The following is a 24,139-nucleotide window of genomic DNA, read 5'->3' on the forward strand; positions in this document are numbered from 1 at the left end:
ACCTACTGCTATTGTACATACGAAAGTAATTCGGCCTGTCTGTCGGGATCACACTGATCCGATTTTAATTAAAAAATATACATAGAAAGCCTTGCAAAGGTTAGGCTATTTTGTAACTGGATGTGGGAAGTATTTAGCTTTAGAAGAGGATTGTAATAAATAAACACCAACATGTAGCCTACCCTCAAACAGTCGGCCGACAGTTGACCCGATGATTATAAAAAAATAAAGAAAATTTTGATTCTAATTTTCAGACGGTAAGTATAGACACCAGCTAAATACCTGATCTTTGTAATATGCGTACTACTATTCATCTTCATACTGATTTATAAGTCCAATAAAACTATCGGCCGACTAAAAGTCTACAGTGTGTTGTAGGCTTAATAGGCCGTCAATTGGTTTCTTATAAGCCCAATTTGCTGTTGGATTTTTCTAGAATGTATGAAGAAATAGATAAAGTTTTGGCTTTATATGTCCCAGTGGGCGATTACGTGGGCTATTTTCTCGTAAACGGTATAAGCTTTATTTACCCAATTTAGTGGTTGTACCAGAAAAACTGTTTTTTTTTATTTGATACTAGTTATTTTGGTACTAATGGATGAATAGATTTAGGTCTGAAAATAAATCTAGGTGCTACACACTGCTTCACCCACTTTCACAGGGTCTAAGTACTTAGCTTAATCTGATAAAAAGTTTTCCATATCCTTTTCTGGGTTTCAATCTATATCCGTACCATATTTCGTCCAAATCAATCGATTATAGTTCGGCCATTCAGAGAATGCGTTCCTGACACGTCGCGATTGAACTGACGACGTAACTTTGCAATGGCGTTGCAGTTACGATAAAAATATTTTTGCTGGTTGTTTACCGTTTTAACCATTGAGGAGCATTAAAACAACATTATTATATCAATAATCAATGAATGTAGTTACGTCGTCAGTTCAATCGCGACGTGTCAGGAACGCATTCTCTGAATGGCCGAACTATAGTTTGCCATTGAACGAGCCAGATAGAGACCTTTACAATATTGGACAACACCTAAAGTTTTTCGGCAACTTTTATTCAAATGACCAACTTTCCTTTACTATTTTTTTTTTCTTGTTTCATTACATTTCTCAAAGCCTATTATTATATTAGTACAAAAAGTCTTTACTAGCAGCTGTCGGTCACTCATTGTCACTTCCTATGTTACTGGTCAAGAGAAAGTGAAATCTTAGAGCGGGATAGCAGATACATCTGTATGGAAGTGAGGGAGACAGCTGCAGTGAATCACGTGCCGTTTTGAGATGTATGTAGTTGTTCCGTGTTACGAGCTCAATCGGATGATGTATGGAAGTTTGTATTTGTTAAGGTAGTGAATAATTTAATTTATAAGAATATGAATTTAGGTACGGGTATGTAGTAAAGAGTAAGTAAATTATACAAAATATTAATTAGTTTATATCGATAAGAAATTAAAATAAGTTACAAAAAATATTTCAGAAATCAAGCGAATATATTTATTATTCATTGATAATATTTTAATTCATTGAATATATGATATGATTATGATTTTAATTAATGGTAATAAGTGAGTCATACATAGTGATGTACTCAGTCCAATTTTGTAGAGACATAATAATAAAAGGTCATGTTTAAAATAATTCAAGAGAACATTTTATGTACATGACAGCATGACATTTACAAGTCAAACATAAAATATAATGGTAATGAGATAATCAGATCCACCGCAAACAGTTCATCATGAAAAAGAATATTGAAATGCGCGAAATATTTTTATAATGGAATAAAATCAAAATAATTTCAATCTTTCGTGATTTGTACACGTATTTGTTAATAATCCGACCGTAGTCACGGGTGGATCGGTGCAATTTCTTGTCACAGTAGTCTAAATAAAAAATAATAAAAAAAAGCATAGCATAGCAAGCATAGCAAGCGTAAAAAAGCATCATTCAGATTTAGAAAAACTCTGCAGACTACTTAATAAAAATAATATTAAGCGAAGTAAAAATAGTATCAAACCTATTTAAAATAGACCGTATGAGATCGGAAAAAGATTTTTATTAAGCTGTTTTATATCCAAGCTCATGTAGACCCACTGTTATGTAAACGATGAATAATCTGAGATAAAGGTTTCTTAATTATTTTGTTTCATAGATTACATGACGTGCATTTTATTTTTATGCCTTTAAAGATAAGACAGTAAAGCTTTGCTGTTATTTAGTACAGATTATTTCAATAAAAAAGAAACCATCTAGACATGCTGTAAAAAACTAAAACGTAACTGCTATGACAATTTCCAGATTAAGTAATTAAGTTTATTGTTTTGTTCCTAGAATTATGCTGATTTTGAAAGACTTTCGGACTTTTAGTTTTATTACTAGTGTTTAGTAATAATTGTTAACTTAATAACCGACTTTCTCCTTACCATTTATTTCTCATAATAATATCATAAAAAATAATAAAATAAAATATTCACAACACGACCGCGCTTGCATACATATTTCCTAAAGACCCACTAAATAAAGGGAAATCTCGGTAACAGGGCAAATATCAAGAATTTTCGTCTTGTTATAGGCAATATTCTTGACCCTTATCAGTATTCGACTATTTTCCCAAGCCGGAATTACGGAATTTTCCGTGAATTTTCTCAAAGGATTTCGTAATGGTATAAGTAAGGAAAATAAATGAATCAAATAATGTTATAATACTTCTCAGACTATGTTTCAGATAAGTCTATACATATAATAAATCTGTAGAAAGTGATTGTTTGTTCGGGATTCACGTAAAATCTACGAATTTAATGCAGACAATGCTTATATACAAAAGTTCTACGTAACTTGGGGTATTACTTAGGCTTTGTTTCATCGAAATCGGTTCACTCTATCAAAAGATATGATTAATTTAGTGAATTCAAGATGTAAAATATTACGACACGCAATCTGTTTGACAAAACAGTACAGGTTAAAGTAGCTCCATCTGTGGTAAATAAAATACATCAAGAAGCGAGGTGGTAAATAACAATGAATTACCATTTACATTCTTTATATACTATTATTTCAATAGATGGAGTTGTGTATTTTCCGTAATTCACCATATTTTAACACGTAGTGTAATTTTTAGATAGACATTTCAATAGTGTTTGTCAGTTTGCCGTGCCACATCAAAATCCAACTATAATTATTACCTTGATGAAAGGAAAATTAATAGATCTCAGCCAAATTTAAAACGGTGCCATCTAAATTATTTTTTGAACATTATGTCAAAAATGATGACTTTAGTGGAACAATTAATTATAATTTAAAGTTACAGATGGAGTTCATATCAGGATTTTTTCATAAACATAGTTTAGCTTATCTTCCACTAATGTGGTGGCCTTAAACAAATTACTTTGAGTGAGTAGTATTATTTTTTCTGATGCAAAATATGAAAACTTAATCCTAGAAGAAATCAGGATCTATCTCTCGCAAGCGCTGCTAAGCGTGAGATAATGTAGGCTTCTCATATATCGTCCGAGCCTTTTTCCCAAACTATGTTGGGGTCGGCTTCCAGTCTAACCGGATTCAGCTGAGTACCAGTGCTTTACAAGAAGCGACTGCCTATCTGACCTCCTCAACCCAGTTACCCGGGCAACCCGATACCCCTTGGTTAGACTGGTGTCAGACTTACTGGCTTCTGACTACCCGTAACGACTGCCAAGGATGTTTTATGACAGCCGGGACCTACAGTTTAACGTGCCATCCGAAACACAGTCATTGGTGTCTAAGATATACTTAGAAAGTACATACAAACTTAGAAAAGTTGCATTGGTACTTGCCTGACCTGGAATCGAACCCGCGCCCTCATACTCGAGAGGTTGGTTCTTTGCCCACTAGGCCACCACGACTTTTTTTATAATGTAGGCTTCTGTAGCTTTAAAAACCAGCCCAGATACAAAGTGCAGATAAGAAATGGGAGCTGCCTTATCGCGTCTGAAAACGTACAAAATACGCGTCGCATACCAGAGACATGCTTACTTTCAACTTCCGATCGCAATTAATACACTGTTCACGATTACGAACAGTCTCAGTTAGACCCGAGCCAAGTCTAAAAAAAAACCTTTTATATAAAACAACGTTTGATATCATTCAATTACAAAGACAGAATTGTTCTCTGTTGCAAATCCTATCCACCTATATCCTATCCTAATCCAGAATGCATTGCAGGTGTGCATTGCACAAAAACCAATGGTATCCTATTCGAGAAGTCAAAAGAGTTGACCTGCCAACGTCAGCTTCTGCGCTAAGCAAGTGTTCTTAATAGTACCATCAGAATTACATTCATCGTTGAATGAGGTGAATAAATTTTCAGAAACCACAATAACAGTAGGAGCCAAAGCGTATTATCGCTTCATAGAGCTCTGATTGGCCCCAGGTGACCAAGTCAGGTCTGATTTGTTCGTTCATCAGATCTTTGAAAGTGTTTCGGTGGATACTTACGTCCTGTTTACGTGTGACACAAAATATGGTATATAAACGTCCTCCGCAAGAGTGAAATTTTCCCAGTGTGCGATAGTGACGCACAGTATACAACACTTATGTTTCTTTTGATTTGCTGGCTCCACCAAGAAATGACAAATTGCGAGCGTACATTTTGAAAATCTTGGCAAAACTGCAGGTTTCAAGTACGAACACATGAAGTGGACTCTCTCAGATACGTACATTTTGCCTATTCGTGAACTAATGCAAACATTTCGGTGGAGTCCCAGCTTAGGCCACCACATTAGGCGTGCGCGATCCTCGGGCGTGTGAGTAGCGCGAGCGCCGCGCGTGCGTCGCGAGCGCGCCGCGTGAGCGTCGCGTTTTGCTGCCCTGCGGCACTTGCAGCGCGCTCGCGGCGCGCACGCGCCGCTCTCCTTGACGTTTAACTGCTAAGGCGTTTAGCGGGCGGCGGGGATAGCGGGCGAAGGGGTAAGAACGCAACTCGAGCGCCGCGTGCTCGCCTCGAGCGCGTCGCTTGCACTCTTCACACATGCCGCAGGGCAGCAAAACGCGATGTTCACGCAGCGCGCTCGCGACGCCCGCACTACTCACACGCCCGAGGATCGCGCACGCCTAATGTGGGGTCAGCCTTACCATAGTGAGTAAGTGAAACTATCCTACCCTATGCGCCTGCTGATGATGATGACTCATTTCATCATCCATCCAGCTATTCCCCAACTATGTTGGTGTTGGCTTCCAGTCGCCGAATCTGTTCGAGTACCAATATTTTGCTTGGAGCGACTACCTATCTGATCTCTTCAATCCAGTCACATTACAAGACATTATCCATGGTAAGACTGACAGACTTTCTGGCTTCTGATTAGTCACAGCAGCTGCAGAAAATGTACAAATGACAGCTTTGTCAGACTCAAAGCATATAGACATAGATTATAGCTGTTTCCTGTGAAAATTACTTACGCACCATACGTAATAATTTTCCAAATTGGCTGACTAGATCCAGAGATATTCACAACGTCACAAACTTTACTTCTTTTGTTTAGATAAATGGTCACATCCACAACACAACCTTGATCATTGAATCTATGCGACTGCTAAGTGCTAATCCTAATTATACTGTCACGTGAAAGAATGCACCTACGGGATAAGTAGTATTTTGACGATTCTATATTGCCCACGCAAACGAAGTTGCGGGCAACAGCTAGTGTAATAATAAATATGGTGGGTGGTTGATACATATCTAGCTTCCTCCCGTGGTTTCACTATTTAAACTATTAAGTGGAGCTACTGTTACAGCCTTTATATCGTCCCACTGCTGGGCACAGGCCTCCTCTCACACGGAGAAGGATTGAGCATTAATCACCACGCTTGCTCAAGTGCTGAAGTGGAGCTACGTATATAGAAAATGGCTTTAACCTTCTACCATAAATAGGCCATATATCACTGAAAGAATTCTCCAAATCGGACATCTCATAAGATAACTGCGTTAAAGAAAAAAAAATAAACACACGCTTCAGATATTGACCTCTTTATTCTTCACGTTGAAAACTAAGTTGTTATCACACATTGAGCTGACTTAAACCACACTTGAAGTTCCTACAATGCTTTTAATTAAAGTGACAGACATAAACTGTCATGAATAAACTAATGATGTGCATGGTGTATTAAGATTGATGATTATGCTGAGAGCAGAGCGTTTAAATGGACCCTTAACCTATAAAGCCGAACACACACGATCAAACCACATTTGTAGCAGCTGCGAGATTGTTCCAAAGAGTTTCTGGTACATAGAGGGCTTAAAATACCACCTTTAAACCACCGTCCCGAACAAAATCAGTGGACTAAAGCTATTATTAAAGCGGGTACTTCATAAAACCACGTTTTAAAATAAGATGGGCTGGGTTTTAGTCAGTAATGGCCTTACTACAAAAACTTAAACGCCTGTTTTACACGTGTCTAAAAAAATTGTGGCTGCAAAATGAACCATATGTCAACGTCATAATTTGACATTTTTTTAGACAAGGCTTAAACTGACGTTTAAAAGTTTTTGTGGTAAGACGGTAAGAGTCTCATGAGAGGTCATTTGATGATTGCTTACAAAAAGTGCAGCATGTAACAGTAAATTAATGGAAAAACTTGGTTCTGATTTACCAAGTCGTGTTTTATATAACCTTTTAAAAAGTTAAATAATAATATACAATCAATGCAGTTGTTAGGGCCTTTTTTTTTAATAATAATGTCGGGACACCTTTTCACACACGGTCGGTTAGCCCCACGCTAAGTTATTAATTAACTTGTGTTATGGGTGCTAACACAACTGATAAACTACATATAGCTACATATATACATATTTATAAATACATATTGTAACACCCAGACCACGACCAACAAGCATGCTCATCACACAAATGTCGATCGAACCGGGAATCGAACCCGGGACCTCAGATTCGGCAGTCCGGCTTGGTGACCTTTGCGCCACAGAGGTCGTCGTTTTTTACCATTACTTCTTTCACATATGAAGTGGTGAAGGACGTTTTCAGTCTACTCTAGATAAATGAGTTTTTAATATATTATTGTAATCTTGAATGGTGTGTGGCAGAGACAGGCTATCAACATATTACTTGTGTGCACTAATGAACTATCTTATTAGTGGTCAGTTTTATAGGATGCCATAAACGTGTTTATATCAACTGCATAAAATCTCCATTACATTTTATTTGTTGTCAGACCCTATAGTAATTATAATAATGTAATTCTATTGTTGTGTTTTAGATGACTCGATAAACTCTAGGTCCGGCTGTCAAACAATGATAAACATCTTTGGCGGTCGTTACGGGTGGCAGTCAGAAAATCTGGCAACCAGTCATATCTAGGGGTATTGGGCCCTTTAGCAACGACTCCAACGTAGGGAAAAGGCTAGGCAGATGATGATGAAAGAGAAATTGAGATGAGAGGAATCACGTGTTTATGTATTGGTTATTATTTACCAGTCACCTATGCTTACATCATGAAATGTAAGTTTCTGTAGATGTGAACATTCGACACCATTACACAGACACTCTTTAGAATGTTCCATGAATTTAAAGCCTGCAAGTTAGAAATACCTATTGTTTGTCGATATTTCTGACTCTCCGAGTCATGTATAAAAGACCATATAATTTCTAAAACACAATTACCTTTCATTTTATAACGATAAACCTAAAACATATAAAACAAAGTTATGGCCTTTCAAATTAATTGTAAAATGAAAGCGAAATAAAATAAATGAGCAATTTTATTTGTTTCTAACTAATAAACATCGCTGATTCTTTGTTAATTATCTCGGTTTCATTGGTACGAGTATATTTTAAAAAGAAATTGAACTTTCATTCTGATTTAAAATGTTGTATAGTTTATAATAAGAGTTAAATTACGTTTACGTTATAAATATTAATAACTCGGGTTTAAAAACTAAATGAACAATACTTGCTCGTGGGATCGTTATCACTATATATAGGCAATCTATACTAATATTATAAAGAGGAAAACTTTGTTTGTTTGTTTGTTTGTTTGTTTGGTTGTAATGAATAGGCTCAAAAACTACTGGACAGTTTTTAAAAATTCTTTCACCATTCGAAAGCTGCATTATCCACGAGTAACATAGGCTATATTTTATCCCGGTACGGGCAGTAGTTACCACGGGATGCGGGTAAAACCACGGGAAAACGGCTAGTATTTTATAAGGTGCGGAAATATATTATCTCTTTGTCGATAGGTTTATAGTTACTTAATAGAGGTACCTTTTGCGCTTCAACAAAAGTACAATTAAACCAACTTACCTATATGAAAACTACACACAAGATTGTATTGATACGAATAACAAATTAAATCCACAGCTTAGAAATTATGTTATTAAAACAAACTCAAAAACGTTTACCTATGTATTTTTGCTGGGAAGAAGAAGTGGCGCAACAAACTCCCTAGCAACACATGTCTGTATGTAGGTTAGAAGAATAAAATGTAAATATACAGAAAGTATAAACATTGAAAGATGAATCAACAGAATCTGAACAAAGCAGTTGTTAAAGTTCCCATGACATGACAACGGCCGTGAACTGCGAGTTTATAACACAAAGGATTTCCTCGATACTTTGTATATTTGTTTCTAGATACAACTGTGACTACCGTAACTATGTACTTATGTTGATACGTATGTTGATAAATCTCTAGTTGGGAATAAAAGATGAACTCTGAGGTCAGTTTCTACCCTTACTATATCTATACCTTTTCTATATCTACTTGAAACGTATTAAAGACCTGAAAGTTTGGTAAATTTGTTGAACGCCAAAAATCTCTTGAAATAGGTAGTCATCAGATTAGTTTATCAATGAATGCTACATATTATCTGAGTGCCCGACCTAGACTATACGAGACGCTGAAGCCAATCTTTGATACAAATTAAATAATGCCAACTCTTTTGCTAACTGTAATCGGTATCAACTGAATCATTAAATTTCAGAAATATATTTATAACCGATAATACACTCAATTAAACTTAACTCTAGAAAAAAAATTAGTACTTTTATTTGCAAGAAAAATAATTTTTCAACTCTTTTTACTATATAACTTATTCACAGTCCATTAAGAGTGTAACCACCCAAGAGACGAAGGTACTTAAGATAAGTATTTTGAAGTACTATCGCCTACCATATCCGACCAATCGGAAGTTTACAAAGTTAGGTAACAGACTATTATGACTTCCTGTCTTCCTGAGAAGTTTAAAAGCAATTTTCCACCATCATATTGTATTAGCTTATTGTATTTGCTAAGGTTTCAAAATGTTTTTAATTTTGTTTGCAAATATGAATAACTTGCATGGTCTGTGTACTGAAACTGGATTTACAGTTTTAATTTTCTGAAAATTTCAGAAGAATTCGAAAACAAAATGACAAGCTTATTTTTAAGCTCTAAGGAACAAAAATAGGTAAACAAACCACCAAGAAACTGACACAATTCATCAAATTTTACAAAATCTTGAACATCCATTTTGAAATTAATAATATTTTATCATTCTCAACACCGGTTTTGCTTTCAAAGATACGAACACAGCAATTTCAGTATGAAAATTTCGACGAATATCATCGTATTTTCAGTTACAATTCACGAAATGAAAGGTGGCCTACATTTTGACATGTGGGGAAGGGAAGCTTAAAACCTCACGAAGACAGACAGAATGAAGCTTAAGGTGAGATTCTGCCGGTTAGTAGGACTGTGAATAAGCACAAATGTTTATACAAGTCTAGCAAACAGTGACAAATTGCGTGTGAACATTTCTTATACATTTTCTAGTTCAATTTCCAGCGAGGTGGACATGGGAAAATCTCCCCACTTTTGGGAGGCCTTTATCCAGCTATGGACGTTTTGCTTTTGAGGCTGTGACGACGACGAACACTTCTTAAATTTCCCTAAAGTGTACAAAATGTGTACAAATAATTTTGGTGGAATCTCACCTTTATACCTACACTTAAGCTTGTGAAAAGCTATTTAGTAAACGTACTTGTATTTCTTATCATATTTCAGTTATGACGTATATATGTAGTTTTGAGTAAACGTATTTTGTTTAGGAACCTATTAAGTATTTTGCTTAATTTATTGACAGTTTTTTTCAGGGTGGATAGTAAGTTATGATAAACTAATTTATTTTATCTTTTAAATATCCAAATTCAGTGAAACATCATTTTTTGTGCACAAGAGTTTTGAGTACCTCTACAGTATTTATTTAATGCTACAGAAAATATGTGAAGTCCATAGTAATTTGAACCGAAAAATTCACAAAATTATGCCACACGAAAAATGATGTCAGTGATTTGATACACTTAAAGGCCTGACTCAACTTATTTTAATACCAAAACTTTCTCTTTTTTATGCGCCGAAATAAGTGCAGTGCAATCAATGTCAGATGCAGTGTTTTTTACAAGAACTGCACAAAACTGGGTGCTCGAGTTTTATATCACTTTCTTTTGCGGAAATCTTACTCAATAACAATGCACGTACGTGCTCTCAGAAAGGACGTGCTCATTTTGGTTACCTGGTCATGTATCGACAATATTTGGTAAAATTAATTAATATTATATTGGTCTTTGAGCATTTTTTTAAACATTGTTTTGGAGCATTTTTTTAAGCCTAGGAACCACAGCGCTGAATTTAAAAAAAATACTATTTTTGTGACAGAAGGCCTATTTATCGAGGAAGGCAAAAACCTGCTTTTTATCCGGGTCCTAGAGAAGTTTCTACAGGACGCGGGTGGAACCACCGGAAAATAGCTAGTATTTGATACGTTCCAATAAATACATTACATGCCTCATGTATATATATATTGCTAAAAAAAGATTCATTGTCATGTTTGATACGCACGAGTGTGCAAGATGAAAACCTGGTAACCCCTGACTTTATTTTCGATAAAGCCATTCAACAATAGCAGTATGCGTGAGCCAAAACTGAATTGGAAAACGAGAATAAGAGGAAATATTACTACGATTTTTTTAATAGGAAAAAGTACCTATATTTTTGCAATATTTGACTTAACACACTAATGTACTAAAGTACATAAAATGCACCTTTTTGAATATGAAGTTTGCGTGTCCATAATCTGTAGCTTATCTCAGATAGGCAAAACCAGAACAAAAAGCTAGTGTAATCTCTCAACGTATAACGTAACTACACACTCAATTAAGTGAAAGTTGTACACATAAAAAGTTGTAAGTGTATAAGAGTATTGATACTTAAAAAATGTTCCGTTCATTATGTTAATTTTCTGTAGGCTTAACTTTCAAAAATCTCTACCGTACAACCAGTGAATTTAACCAAATTAAATTATGAGTTTTTTTTTTTAAGTACAAGAATAGGCTTTTTATTTCTTTCTACTATTGTATTCTGAAATAAGGCCCGTAAAATATGTAAATTTACTATTTAATGTTAGGTACATTAATTGACATTGAATATCCATATAAATGAAAAGCAAAATTTAATATTCTTTGCTTGCAACGATCTTGATATTTGGGCTTTTATAACTGAAGTTTATTTTTGAATTAATGTATTTGAAGGATTTTATATCAGTTTTGGCTTTGAAAGTAAGGGCTAAATCAATTGATAACTCGGTTAGTGATAGGGTCAAAGATTTTGATTAAACTTTTGAGATTCTTACTTGTTTTTAGATAAATGGTAAGTTATATATGAAAAGTCTAGCAATAATGTAAGCTCTTAAAAGAAGCAGTTCTTTTGCAGGCTCAAAAGTGAAAATGACGCAGGACTACAGTTTTTCCTTATATCTCTTCTACTACCTATAATGCGTAATTGACAATATATTTTTCATTGGTAATCTATGTTGGATGTAAAAGGCTTAGGCATACAAGTTTACCTAGGTTAGGTAAACTGAACTGCTAGGCTTTAGGCGTTCTCGTTTCTGAAAATCCCAGATAGAATTTTTGTCGTATGTTGGTGTATCTCGGATAGCAAAAAACTGAATTTATAAAATGTTTCATTCTCCGAGCCTTTTCCCAATCATGTTGGGGTTGGCTTCCAGTCTAACCGGATTCAGCTGAGTACCAGTGCTTTACAAGAAGCGACTGCCTATCTGACCTCCTCAACCCAGTTACCCGGGCAACCCGATACCCCTTGGTTAGACTGGTGTCAGACTTACTGGCTTCTGACTACCCGTAACGTAATTTATAAAATGTTTAAAGAACAAAAAAACTGGTATCAGTTTTCATAAGATTAGCTAGCCTAATACTTTTTTCGTGAATTATATCATTACGTTACAAATGAAAGTCGTCATTTGTGATTATAATAATTCAAAATACAACATAATGGCAAGATTCATCAATCAAATTCTTATCCTTTCTCGATATGAAACGTAGTTTATTCAAACCACGAAAATCAGCGAAATTTATGCAAACTCAATATCTGTTCAATGGAGCCTACCAATGAAATCTTATAACCTACTTAGAACTTTTGCGAAATAATCCCGATTTTCTTCAGTGAAATTTACCTTATTTCTAAGTAAAGTTTGTCTTTGGAAGATTGCAAGTTATATTTGGGAATCGGACTTTTTCTGTAAATTGAGAATTTATTTATAGACTGGCATTTAGTGTATTTTTGATAGAACTTTTTCAAACATCCGGAAAACTCGTATAAATACTGAATGTTATCAAAATTGGTTCACATATTTTTTTAAAGCGTTGTAGAAATATTTCAGTATTTTGCGGCCAATTCTATCTATTTAAAGATAGAATAAAATAAATGACATTGTAAAACATAATAGGTACGACTGAAAACCATTTTTTGTGTAAGTTGCATTCGCGAATAATTGGAGATACGATAAGAATAGAATTTATAACACAGTTGAATATCTGTAAAAATAATAGAAAAGCCCAGTTATTATGAAATTTGTTAATTTCTGCGTTAGTTGATCCATTATTTGGTATTCAGTAATCAGTAATCGTACCCTTTATACTACCGGGACTGTACCACTGAGGTTTTAATTTAACCCTTAGTATTATAGCCCCTTCAATAAAGTAAATAATTTAGTGTAGGGTCCTATTATATTTGGACTTCTAAGCCTAAAATTAATTACTTAAAATGTTCCTCACAATTTAGTCTGAAACTTATAAATCGCTTGTAGGTCGAATTCCTAAATAGAACCATTTTGCTAAGAGTTTTGAAAATCAACGTATACCAACTTACCTACAAATACGGTTTACACAAATAATTAATCTTCAAACTGATTGGTCAAATTATTGCTCCTGATTGTTGTTTTTTATAATTAGAGTTAGAGAATGCTTTACTTCGTTAAAAATGCATTTTAACGAAGTAAAGCATTCTCTTATTAAAAATGTCTTCAGGAAATGAATAATATTTATTTCACGTTCATTGATTCCAATTTGTTGATTGTGCATAAAATTATGCGAGCTTTACAATTTATCTTGCACCTTGTAACGATGTATTTTTATTGACAGTAATAATTTTATCAAATTAATAAAATATTTCCGCAGTTCTAAATCATAATATTATTTAAAAAAATATATTTAGAAAAACTAAAAAAAATATACGAACTCACCTAAAAAAATCCTATCAACAGAAAGAAAATCGAACTCCGACAAAAAAAAGAACTTCACGAAAGTACTTTCGCAACACTGTCACTCGCGTCTCCCGCGCAGCCAAAGCGCCGCGCTTGCCAAACCCGACTGCGCGTACGACGGTCGCGGAAACTTTACGACAACTCACGTTCACATTACCAAGGGTGGGTCTATGTGTTATGTACCATTTTCACGCCGATTATTCTTACGTAAGACTGTTAAATGAATGGTACGATGCCGTGTTTTCTTTGGTAAATACCGTGGTAATGAAGATATATTTTTTTTAAGTTCTTAGATAGAAAATCTTTGCGGAAATCGATACTAACAGGTGTTTTTTCTTTAATTTCTTTATCGAAATGACTTCATTTAATCTATTTAGCTTGTTTTAGGATTAACTGATTACCTAATACCATTCTATATAGCTTTTGGGTGTGCTTTTGGGCAAATGTATTAAGAATATACACTTCTCACACAAAATTATGGGACGTTATCACTTTAGTTTTCTTTATTGATTTGCATCAAATTGTCTATACAGCTGTAGCTCCAAATTGTCATAAATTTCTATAAAAAATTAACTATGAAAAAAATACATCAAATATCGATTTTTTATCCCACGCAAGCAAAAATATTTATACTACATAAAAAAAGAAATTGCATAAATCTATTTATAGACTATCAATCATTTACTACTTGTGCATTATGAAAAAAGAAAAAAGAAATCAAAACAGGTTTCACTATTTCCGAATCTAGAACTAGTTTTCAGTTTTATCACAACTCGACAGCTGATTCTAAAGCTTTATGTAATTTCGACTTGCATTAGCTGTTAGGCGGATTACACACTCGCGTTAACGTCGCGCTTCGTCGCATTTTATGGCAATGTTGAGACTAACGAGTTGTAAAATGAAAATAAGCACACACTAAAGGCACGTGGCTACGTTTCGTATTCACGTCGTGTGTAATATGCCTTATAAGTTGTTTTGTTATGAAATTTGACTTTGATGAATTTGTTTGTCAGCTTCTAATGAGCTAGGAAAGGGACTTGCCGTTGTGTTGTTATCTAAACTTAAACTAAATTAATATGTAAATATGAAAGATTTAATTATTTGTTTGAATCAAATGGACTCCGGAGCTCCTGAACCGCTTTGAATAATTATTTCACTGTTAGGTTAGGTTAGGTTAACCTAGATTTTTCCTGAGGGACATACTTTAGATTTGAGTTTCCACGTCACGTGGGCGAAATCGAGGGAAATCGACTAGTTTTAAATTTGAAAGTTAAACATTTAACTTTTTAGGGTTCCGTGCCCAAAGGGTAAAACGGGACCCTATTGTTTTCGCTCCTCTGTACATCCGTCCGTCCGTCTGTCACCAGGCTGTATCTCATGAACCGTGATAGTTAGAGAGCTGAAATTTTCACAGATGATGTATTTTTGTTGCCGCTATAACAAAAAATACTGAAAACTAGAATTAAATAAATATAATACAATATACCTACATAAACGAAAAAAAATACAACAGAAAAGGAAACAAAGACACGACTCATAAAAACATACAACCCACCAACAGTATGACAGGCCATTTAAAATTTTAAACAAAGTAAGAGCGTTCACAACTGAAGTCAAAGTTTTCCCCATTGGAAACTGCGGAAAGTAAACATTTCATATGACACGAAGGTCCTCAGATGTATATGTTTGGCACACAACTCTCGACTCTTGACGTTATGCAGTCATAGTGTTTGTTCCGTGCAGTCTACTGATTTAAAATATCGAAAATGAGTTTTTATTCTGGGGTTCTCCACCGACTATAATGTAAATATATTATGGTGGTGGTCTCAGGTTCGATTCCCGGGTCAGGCCGAAATAGTTTTGTGGGCTTTAGAAACTTTCAAAAATGCAGCCCATAGCCTGGAAGTTGGTGATTGATACACTCGTGCATTGGAGAGTACAAAATGTCGGTCCTGCGCCTGATCTCTCATGACATTATAGCCGAAAATGTATATTATAAGATCCAGATAGCAAAATATATTTGTATTCTATTAATTGGTTTTCAGAAATGGAATAACTTCGTGAATGTCCAACCGTTTTCACGGTCTAACTTCAATATAAAATCTCAATCGGCTTAGGCGTTTTGAAGAGAAAGTGTAACAAACAAACTCACTTTCATCTTTATAATTTATGAATGATTCTAGATTTCAAATTATGCCTATAGCAAATTTCGGCTACTTTGCTCATTTCACCGTTAAAGCAAAAATAAAAAAAAAACCGCTGATTCCATTTATAAAGTAGTCGTAATTAGAGTTGAAATTAAAATAACTAATAATTATAAGTACCCAGCGTATTTCAATTGAAAACACAAAGTCAATATTAAAATTGATACAATATTGCCATTAAAACTAGTTTCAACAATAGATAACCAATTAAATTTAGCTATTTAATCTAATCCATATCACGTTAATCCCAACTCTAGACAAACTTGAACCATGATTTATTTGTGAACCTCTTTAAACAAGTTGCTAAGTTAATTACACTTCAAATAGTAAGTATCGTTCATTAGGAAATTTACGAATAAACTTTACCTATAATTTATTAGCTGTTTGGTACTTTATTCGCTATGTATCTTGCAGGAACTATTTCACGCTCGTTGGTAAGACTAGTTGTCAGACTTTTGGCTTTTGGTTACCCGTAACGACTGTCAAAAATGTTCAAATGATAGCCGGGATCCATGAATTTAACGTGCCCTCCGAAACACTTGGTTAAGCCACGAGTATCTCAAGTATCGCTATAGAGACGATGAGAAAATTTTTAATTCTCTTTCATTTTGGATGCCAGAAGAGAGTGTCATGCCCGTTTTCACCAACAATCTCTTAACGTTTCCCTAACTAAGTATTACTCAGAATAAGGGCCCCCCCAATAATAAAGGTTATAAGGGACATTTAGAGTTTGGTGAAAACGAAATTCGTATTAAGTGTTTCCTATATGCTCTTAAGGGATCCCTAAATTTAGGTTTTTGTTGGTGAAAATGGACATCGGACACTTAAACATACCCCTATTCCTTTTGGAGCTCTTTAAGTACCAAGGTCGCGATAACTCTTTGGAACAATCTCGCAAACTATACCATATAGGTATATGTATAGTCTGCGTAATGTAAAGTTAATGACATGTCCAATTATCAGACTTAATCGTTGTTATAGCATACCGCATAATGCTACCATTAAACAACCAAATAATACATACTTTCATGAATATGAAAATTTTACCCGACTTTTTACTATTACTTTACTTACGTAAAAAAAGAACGCTTTACGCTCAAAATATAAATAGAAAGTTACTCATGTTACTTTAAATTAAAAGTAGGATGAATGAATAAAACATGATCTCATGAACGATATTTCATATTGTACAGCTGTTAAAAATTCATAGGTTTTCGTAAGAAAAAGTGACAGTTACACATAATATATTATATCATTTTTACATTATTGATAGTGTCATCTTCCAACAATAGTCTGCCGTATAGCCTAATCATTTATTTCAGTGACAGTTGATTTCAGGCAGTATACAAATTGCTATACCCCGAGCCCCTTTTCTTAGTACAGTTATCAGTCAGCTATCAGTCAGTAGTCATCAGTACAAACAGCAGTTTTTTCCCTGAAACTGACAGCTTTCCATTGCACAAAACATTCGGTACCCTTATACCATTAAGCCTACCTTTAATTTAAGAGCATACACTAACTGTTGTTACTCTTATTTTTAAGATTGTCATATTACATCTATCAACTGCACATAAGACGCGGTGACAGTTGGCTTTATTTACGCAAATAAATCGCACTCTTTTGTTTTTTGTTTAAACAAATGATGAAACTCGTTTTGCACCAAGTTTAAAATAGATGCAGTATTTATGCAATAGTTCCGGATTTACTCAGCCAAAAAGAAGGCTATCTTTAAGCCATTAAAAACTTGATTTATATGAGACAAATATTCAATTTACAGAGCGGGTTATTTTTTGTTTTCTTTGCATAATATCTTTCAATAAAATATTTTGCATATTAATTAGATAATAATGCTGTAACAAAATGTGTTTACAATTGAATTAAAATCGCTTAACAAAGTGAAAGTGCTTTTCAAGTACTGTTTTCGCATTTTGATTTCTATTTTATATCATTTTGTCATTGAAATAAAATTAAATTGCGATTAATAAACCATTTATTAATTTGAGTTTTAAACTATTCAGATGTTAATTTACTCGCTTAACCCAAACAGATAAGATTGATTTGATCAAATAGACTTTTGAATTTGTTTAAAGTCTTTTTATTTATCTTTCAATATTATTGCTTCGAAGCAATTCAATCTGGAGGATGATAAAAGTTTGGTTTTCGATTCAAACTAGTTGATTTGAAAAGGCTCTGGATTTTTAACCCATATTTAAATCAAAATGTAATTACTCAAATTCAATAATTTTACGTTTCAAAAGAGTTGTTTTTAGGCCACACCTATAATTTAAAGCTGAACTTACACATAATATTATAACGAGCATTTTCTACGGTTTCATCGGTCACCGGAGGAACTTACATACATCAATATATATATATTTATAAGAATAAAATACAGCGTATAACACTCACAAAAAGTAAATATGGCTTTTTATTATTTTAACACGCTTATATTACGTTCACTTGTAACTAACTAGGTATGTAAGAAAATCTTGGAATCTCAATTTGACCCACTTCCCGGTCTCCGATTAGGATGAAATTTTGAACACGTTCTGACTTCTAATGACAATACCTACATGACTAAGTAGCTAATTAGTTGTCAAAGCATTTTCATAATCATTACCAACAAACTTCACAAACTGATTTATAATATTAGAATAGAAGAGGATTCCGTGAGAATAAAAGTACGAAGATTATCAAAAATTCCCTCTAATAGGTGAAAGTTTAATATTTTATAACATAACCATACAAGATAGTCGATACTGACGTCAAAACGTCATTCTTTAATATTTAAGGAGTGGGTATCACTCAGACACTCCTACTTCTGTGATTTTAAACTTTCATAAGTTTTGACAAGAGAATTATGGTTTTGGATATGTGTAAAATGAGCTTAAATTTAAGCAGACTGAAATATCTGAAGAACTTATATTTTGTATTGAAAGAAAATTATTTAAATACCAGCTTCCACCAGCAGTTTTACTCGCATTCTGTGGGGTCTACTGAACGCAATCGGATGCCTTTTCAGACAACATACATTTTTTGATTGAAATATTTTTTCAAATAGGTCGTAAAAAATCTTCAGCTTCAGCTTAAACTCAACATTATTTTTACATAACGGCTATAATGAAGCGTACTCGGAATTATTATATGCAAAAATACTATTACTCAAATGAGCCTAAGGGATTGTTCACACCAAACGTATTGTCCGCCGCTGACTGTGAGTATACTCACTGTCTGCCCCAGTGTGAACTTCGACTCAATCTGCAGTATGCGTACTCACCAAGCCGACAATAGGCTATAGCGTACGATGCGCTACATGTGTGAACAAAAGAATAGGCTCTTGTAGGTTCACACTAGATGCGTACGCTGAGCGGCTGACTATTCTACACATAAAAGGGCTCAGTATTTGAAGTTGCTCGTAGTATTTTATAAACGATAAAACTAGCGTAATTTATTTTTTTCAAATCAGACGTTTTACTGATATTTCAATTAAATGATGCGCATTCAGATAGTTGCCATTTGCGAAGCTCTAGAGGAAGACGAAAATAATAAAAAGAAGAGATTGTGGGTACATCCCTTAAATTTGAAGAGATGTTTTCTTGGTCAATTTCATACTTTATATTTCGAATATAGACTTTATCCAAATAAGTTCAAGAAATATTTTCGTATGACAGTAAAACATTCGATGAGTTACTATACGTTTAAGTTTATATAAAAGGGACACTAATTATCGACGTGCTGTACCGAGGCGCGGCGGTGCGTACGCGGCGGAGCGGCGCTATTCGGCAACTGCGTCCGCGTAGCCAATCCGCGTCCGCCGTGCATAGTCGCGTAGTAAAATAATCGGCCACTGAGAGTCAGCTACAACAGACGACGTAACAGCGTATAGTCGGTTCGGTGTGAACGACAATTTCAATATATATGGAAAAGCAATAAACTGCGTAACGCGCGCTCACAGTCAGCGGCCGACAATACGTTTGGTCTGAACGATGCCTAAGAATGCAAATAAGTTGCGAACTGTCAAAAGGGTTATACATAAATTGCAATCACTTCAAAACATCTACACTATCAAGGTCAAACGCCGACTAATCAAAAACGAACTTTAACACCATTCAACAAAGCTCTTTTCACCTTGCACCTTGGAACTTAATTGCACGGTTCCCAGAACTGTGACGTCATACTGACGGCTGTTTTTAAACATCCGAAGATTGCAAACGTTTAAAGATTCCGTGAAACAATGGCAGACTAGCACTTTCACTTTCGCATTGTTTTTGTTTGAATTCAGGTTTTAAAACATAGTATATCTGTGTATGTAATTGGTTGGTATTATTGATTTTGTTCGGCCTGTACCTGTCTTTTATGTAATAAAATTTACATAGTTACATGTGCTTGTCCGTCTGAAGAAAGAATCAGAATAATAATTTAGTGTTATTACAAAAAAGTTACACACCCAACATAACAGGGATGCATTTTAAATCAAACAATTTAACTTCCTATTTATTTTGATAACTTTGCAATAAAGTAATCCATCCTAAAATTACTACACATCTCTTAAAAGTCAATCAAACTCACTTAGTAACCAAACAAAGATTTTGACCGTAGATAAAATTGAAAGTACCGACCCGGAATCATATTTCGTCTTGCTTTCACAAAAGGGTTCAGATTGTTGAAGTTTCGGAGCCAAAGTCCAAAAGAATCGATACCTGCTCTATCGTATTCACAACCCTATGGTATCGATTGAGTTGTATTGTGTATGAGTTTGAAGAAATTTTGCTATTGGATAGAAATCTGTTTGAGGTAGTAAAAATAATAGTCCATCGTAAAAAGTGTTAGGCTTTAAGCATTGATAGGTCAAATCATCAGTTTATGCCTCTCGTTGTGGTGCATAAAATTCCCTTCCAATATCAAGCTTTTCTTCACTAAAACCCGCCTATGTTCCTTTTGAAGTATTTTGTAATTTGAGGCAGTGGTAACTCTTTTGAACACTCTCGCGGCCGCCTTTTAAAAGACTCCACGCTGCAACAATACGGTAATTGAAAAAATCTTCTATATTGAAATATATAAAATGAAAAGAGCTCATTGTATGATAAGGGCTCAAAAATAACTGAAAATAACAGACGAGAAACCAAGCACATAACGTAAAAACGCGCAGTCTAAAAGAGTCATACTTTGCTCGCTCTATTATCAACACAAGCTTAACCAAAGTTTTATGAACGAAACAAAAACACTAAACGCTTTAATTATTTTAACAAAAGCTTACTCGCTTTGAACAAACAACATGATCACATAATCACATGAGTGTTCAAATTAAAAACCCATGAGAAAAAAAACTAGTTCATAAAGCTGAGAACTTATTTTCGATTGACGACTTAGTTTTACAGTACTATGTTCTTGATTTTAATAAGACATTTCTTTGAAAGTAATAGACTTATTATTCGGTTTTTATAAAATACAAATTAATAAAGCCATAATTTATTAATATGCCTGGTATATTATCTACCAAAACAAGTCTATCGGTTCGGTTGAATCACAGTTGAATGCATAAACTAATTAAAAGTTTGACAAAACTGAAACATTCAAAGTAATTTTCACATTTCTTACAACTAGCCGCAACCATTACAGTAGTTCTTTTTTTATTTTACTATTTTTGTTTGCAATAGAAAGGAGGATAAACTGCCTACAAAATACATAGCACTAGATTTTTATAGCATTTTCTAGACTGTTCTTTACTTACTAGCAGAAGAAGATTCTAGTTTCCGAGAATCGCACCCATAAAGCAATTAAATCATGTGCGTTGAGTAAGCTTCGACAGTACTGAACACTCTTGAAATATAATTTTCACTGTTAGGAAGCCACACTGTGTATATCTGAAAATACTAATATACAATGATAGTAATATAGAGGAGGTTGTGGCTACATGACAGCCGCATGGGTCGATCGGTCATAAAGTTAAGTAACGCTTGGCACAGTCGGTTTATGGATAGGTGGACTATCTTGTTTCTTTGTTGACAACTTCCTTAATGTTTCAGAAGGCATGTTAAATTAGCAGCGGTTTTGCCGTTTACCGCATACCTAAAATAATAATAAAAAAACTACAGCTCTGAAATCACACAACAGAAGTTGCGCAGCAGTCGTAGGTACTTCAGTCAACAATTTGCAGCTAATAGAGGTATAACGCCGTCCCAAGCAAGAGAAGCATTACTCTATTCAGACCAAGCTTGAACCAACCTCATGCTATACTGGCTTCCCAAAGAAAATTGAACGTCTGGACTTTATGAATTACTAATTGAAATTTCAGCCACTGAACCGCATCGAAGTTCAGCTAGTAACGTTGTTCGACATCCGTTTGTTTGTTCAAATACTCTCCTATTGGTTAGCTTGGTTGCCTGTGGACTGTTTAAGGTCTGGTAATTTAATTAGACTGTCTATTGCAAGCTTGGGTTTGTATAGGAATCAATTATGTACTTGACCATTCTGTCGACCTTTGATAAAATCGTGTAGAAATACATTCAGTCATTTTTGAGTTTTCCTGCGAATAAACAGACAGACACCTATATGGTTCTGTATGTTATCACCACCTGTGTACCTGGTGGTACCTGGATAGTATCATAGTGATATCATCGTAAGTCATCATGTCCCGAGCCTTTTCCCAATCATGTTGGGGTCGGCTTCCAGTCTAACCGGATTCAGCTGAGTACCAGTGCTTTACAAGCACACAATATTTACCAAAACAATTTTATTTACCAAACCTTACGGAACATAATTTAAGACCACACCTCGAACCAAAATTCAAAAATTTATGGTTTCACTAGAAATGAGTAATGCAATCTCAGACTACTTTCTTTTAACCCTTAACTATCCAGAATGCTTTTGTGACGTAACTGACCAGTAGTGTCCAACAGACACTTTATAAATGTAGGTAAGGTACGACAAAGCAAAATAAAGTTATTTTGAATTAAAAATACAGTATAATGTATTTCAGTAATGTTTTTTTACACTTATTCATTTATAGATATTACACATTTTTTTTCTTCAGAATGTTCAGAGCAGACATTGCAATTGCATTTATCACAACACTGTTTAGAAGCCCGAAGAATTTCGAAGGGCAAATATAACAACGCTTCTTGCTTTTCGCAGCAGGTTCAGATGGTTGAGTAGCTACCCGATTTGACCCTGCCACATCTTGCATGGCACCCGACACCATAAGATTATGTATAAATAAATGTAAATAAAAAACAATCTACCTTCACACTTGAATCAAACAAAATGTTACTGTGTCTGTTGGACACTTGTGGGTTGATGAAGTACTATTTTCGTTTATTAACCAAAAATAATAAACTATTCATGTTACAAATATTTTCATTGCACATTTAGATTCGTAAAACATTGGTGATAAATTAGATAAAAGGCCGATTCATAAAAATAAATACTTTCGTTTTTATGAAAACATAAACGCAAAAATGTGTCCGCGAGACACTTGTGGGCTGTTAAGGGTTAAAATAAACTCAAAAACAAACAAACCGCAACGATCCTTGGTGCTCTAAATATTTCATAATTAAAAAAAAATTGAACAAACTCGCAAAATCTTTCTTCGAGTAAGCGACCAACTGGTGACCACCAAAATATGATAAACATCATTCCATTAGCCAAATTACGGTCAAAAAAGGCAAAAACAATTCATAACAAGCATAATTAAAACTGAGACTTGTCAGAAATGAGATTTCGACTGATTAAGTCGTTGAAATTAAAAAATTATAAACCCATCAGCATTGTCATTAAATTGTCCGCTTTGGCTTTCTGATCCTATTAATTGTAAAATAAAATAACAAGCCTAGATCTAGTTACATAGTTAGTTTTTAATTTATTTTCAATTGAAATTGAGATAACTATCAATACCAATTACCGACTCTTTAAATTAAAATTAGAACACAAAGAAAATGAAATAATTATCTTTCTAGCCATACTTAATTTAAACATTTCTTCAAACCGACTTCCAGATCAAGATGTTACTGAATCTGGCACTTCAAATATTCTGTCTATCCGATAAGTAGAGATAGAACTGCGACGTTCAGACCCATTAAAGTAATGCCATATTCGTATCTGTACTAAGCAGAACAAAAGATACATTATTGAGAGCGGCCGTAAGTCCACAATGTCAGCTATTATGACGTGTTACCTCAAACTTTCTTACAAACGTAACACACAGCTAACGTGTTTAAAACACATAATATTTCTAAAGTTACGCAATAACACGGAAATCTTACATTTGCCTGTTCATCATTAAGCTTTGATGACATAGAAATTATTGTGATTTTGGATGTATTTCGCTAGATGTTTTAATGAGG

General features: G+C 34.4%; 1 protein-coding gene across 1 annotated transcript in view; it reads right to left on the reverse strand.

Moving 5' to 3' along the window:
- LOC124632547 (elongation of very long chain fatty acids protein 4-like) overlaps nucleotides 1–13,705 on the reverse strand; it is a 45,320-nt gene extending 31,615 nt beyond the window's left edge. Inside the window, exon 1 of the mRNA XM_047167419.1 lies at nucleotides 13,573–13,705. The gene's annotated coding sequence lies outside the window, so the exon portion shown is untranslated. The remainder of the gene's footprint in view (nucleotides 1–13,572) is intronic.
- Nucleotides 13,706–24,139: the final 10,434 nt, after the last annotated feature.

The sequence above is a fragment of the Helicoverpa zea genome, chromosome 8 (genome assembly GCF_022581195.2).
Source record: "Helicoverpa zea isolate HzStark_Cry1AcR chromosome 8, ilHelZeax1.1, whole genome shotgun sequence".
Classification (NCBI taxonomy): domain Eukaryota; kingdom Metazoa; phylum Arthropoda; class Insecta; order Lepidoptera; family Noctuidae; genus Helicoverpa; species Helicoverpa zea.